Source organism: Humulus lupulus, chromosome 8, assembly GCF_963169125.1.
Source record: "Humulus lupulus chromosome 8, drHumLupu1.1, whole genome shotgun sequence".
NCBI lineage: Eukaryota > Viridiplantae > Streptophyta > Magnoliopsida > Rosales > Cannabaceae > Humulus > Humulus lupulus.
The window spans coordinates 167668948-167672570 of NC_084800.1; positions in this window are offsets into that span (position 1 = coordinate 167668948).

Below are 3623 nucleotides of genomic sequence, written 5' to 3' on the forward strand. Positions count from 1 at the left end.
CGATGAGAATTAATTATCTTTATAAACCTGTTGTTTGATATAAAAATTTAATTCTTATCGTAATAAGTGATCATTTGTAGATCAGTCTAAATCCTAAGTATCAGTCAGACATCATGTAAAGACTTGTTTTTTTTTTTACATTATTCATTAAATAATATTTTTTTTAAAAAAATGTAGGTGGGACCTACCAAGTAAATGAGACAAAGTCTCAATTTTTTTCTTTTATTCTCTTCTTCCCTTCCTCTGACTGCTCTCTCTCTTCCCTTTCTCTTTCTTTTTTTTTCTTTCTTTTCTTCTCCTCTCCACGACACCACCACCACAAAGACCCAACCACTGGCGACCACCATTTTTGACACGCTGCGACTCATTGGATTCGCCTTGCTCTGACGACCTCAACCACCAAGCGACACTGCCCAACTCATCGTCAACTGTTCGGAATAGCCAGTCAAAGTTTTGGTCAGTCAACTTTGACTGTGTTTTCCAGCCAACTCCGACCACCCCTCGAAGAGTGGTTGGTACCTTTGGAACCAGCATGGAGAGAGGAACAAAACCCACTAAGCTATTTCGGTCAACTTGACGTTTTTCTCTAGCGAGATTTTGGGTATCTCCGCCACTTTTCGGCGAGTCTGAGCACTTTTTGGATCGATGGTTTGCATGAATGTGATATACTCGACGCTGTGGTCATTTTGATATATACCACACCTACTTTCATTGACGTTTCCAATACATCGCTCATTGCCGCCACCAACCGCTACTGTGCACCGCCTGGGTGAGGTTCTAGAACTTAATATTTTAATTATGGTCATATTATATGTCGTTGAGCACGATTTTGAATAAGGAATGCAATGATGATAATCTTTTGTTCATTTGGTGCACGTAGGAAAAAACGTGATATTAAAATTGAACTAAATCACTCTAGGATCATTGTTAAGCTTAGGAGCGTCGCTTTGGGCTCGGATTGAAAATTCTAAGGAGGTAGGGATTCAACTTAACTATTAGACTTATTTTACTTGTATTGAATGACATTTAACATATTCCAATTTTGATAATTATAAAATGTTTGAAAATTTGAAAACTTAATCTGCATGCTTTCTGATCTATTCTGAGGGCACTGAGTGCCAAATATATTTTTGTTCACTTATTTATGTAAGTTATGATTTTTTAGTTTTATTCAAATGCAACCGTTATACTGCCCAATTTTCTAAAATATAAAAGGAATATGTTTCTTTATTTTCATGTTTACATGAATTTGGTTATACTGATGAGAGCCATAGTTATCATGATTTGTGCATGTTGCTGTTTCACGACCTAGTCTCTGTGTCATCATAGGTAGATCAGGTGTTCACTCACCTGTAGGAGTAAAGACCTAGCATCTATATACAAGAAGTGTTTTAAGCCTCCCCCTTGTGGTGGCTATCAGGTTCGGCTACCCGGTTTAGGATGTCAGTTTTTCTATGATGGGTAACGGGAACTAAGGATCTAGTGGACGTGTGATGTGCACGTGTAGCTATGCTCTTGTGATTATGTGTGGTTTCACTCTCAATTTTGGTTTATACATGGTGATGTATGTTTTATTTTTAAGGCTAACCATGCAGGGGTTTTATTAAACTTTTTGGGCCTTATGTTATTAGTTGCTTTCTTACTGGGCTTCATAAGCTCACCCCATATATCTCTCCCAATCCAGAAACCCCATGATGCGAATGTGGAAAGTGAATTATTGATGGAGCCAATGTGTTTAGCCTAGTTTCATTTAGTGCCTTAGTCTTATCTTTTGAACATTATATGTATTTGATTTGGAACCTTATGGTATGTGTCTCTAAATTAGCTATTTAAAAGTTAGGAATGAGGAATGATGGATGCTAATTATTATTTTGGTATTTCATGACTTATTAAATTTAACTGTTTGGTGACTACAGAACTGTTGGAATATTACTGTTCTATGTATAATGATAGATGATCATGCTTTTATCACTAATATTTTTATATATAATTATATGGGTTAATCCATTATTTTTTACTTATACTTATAATACTATTTGGAATAAACTAAAGGATCATTTTAATTGTTATTTTCCAACAAGAGTCAAAGTTTGACCTTTGACTACCTAAGTTATGGATATTACAAATCTACCACAGCCTAGGGGTCAAGTCGTGATAGAAAAATGGTATCAAAGCACCGGGTTTAAATACCTCAGAGTATGTCACCAAATTGATACAATTTATTTTTAAAGTAAGGTATTTTGATAAAAAAAAAATGCATATGTATGTAGAAAGCACCCATTCCTCACTAACTATTTAGCTTTAATTCTCAGACCTAAGATTATGGCTCCGAGAGGAAGGGTAACAAGGAGAAGGTTTGCAGCTAAAGTCCCTGAGGCCAAGGTTCCCCCTCAGCCAGCTACATTCCCAATGATTACCATTCTTGAGGCTTTAAGAGGCTTTCCTGTCCAACAGATGGATCCAGTTGCTCGACAGAGTCATCACTTCCAGATCTTCCACCGAATTCAAATGCCTGAGTTTGAGGGTGGGCAAGACCCTATGATGGCTGAAAGATGGTTGAGGCAGATTAAGAAAAAATTCAACACCATGGGAACACCTGAAGAGAATTAGGTGACTTTTGTTGTATCCAAGTTAGAGGGTAGTGCAACAGATTGGTGGGAAACTTTGAGTAGGACCATTGAGATTGGAGGGATGACTTGGAGAGATTTTGAAAGAGTCTTCAGGGAGCACTATTTTAACCCATCTCATCGGAGGACCTTAATTGGGTCATTTGATAGCTTAAGACAGAGAGATATGATAGTAAATGAATTCTACGTGAAGTTTGTAGAGTTATCTTCCTGTGCTTATGCTGGTACGATTGATCAGCTTCTTTTGATTGATCAGTTCGTCCATCGTTTAAATCCTTCAATACTGGGTCCACTTGCCCCTATGACCTTTGGAAATTTGAATGAGTGTGTGACAGTAGCCTTATGGACTGAGGCTCATCAAGAAGGAATTGAGAAAAAGAATCTGGCCCGAGAAAGGGGAAATGATAGGAAAATGAACAAGAAGAACCAAGGGTGATGGTTATCCCAAGGACAACAACTTAGTGGGGGTAGCAATAGTAGTGGATCTTTAGGAAAGACTCGAATTGGGCCGTATGGGTGTTTCATTTGTGGCCAACAGGGTCATAAGAAGAACGATTTCCTACAACGACAACATAGTTTCTGTAACGCCCTGGTTACCCTAAGACCTTTATGGTGAATGTTGAACCGTGAATTTAACTCGCTACCCGAGTTCTTTGGTAAAAAACGTGCTTCTAGGTGTTATTAATAGGTTAAGGTGGAAACCCAATCAAAAGGGAAATGATACATTTGATTTTAAACATAAAATTGTTCATGGGCCCATAAAAATGTTTACAAGTTGTTTACGATACAAAATGGTCACTACTGTGTAAAATTCACAACCCGCCGATCTAAGTGGCAAAAATAGGGTAAACCCCCTAGTTCCCCTGAGAACTCCTTGGCCGTGGTGGTCAAGTGGCCGCATATGTACACAGCACCACCTAAGCTCTCCACTCAAGGCTGGGTGAGCTTTTCTTTCCCTTTACCTGAACCACATAGCACCCATGAGCCAAAGCCCAG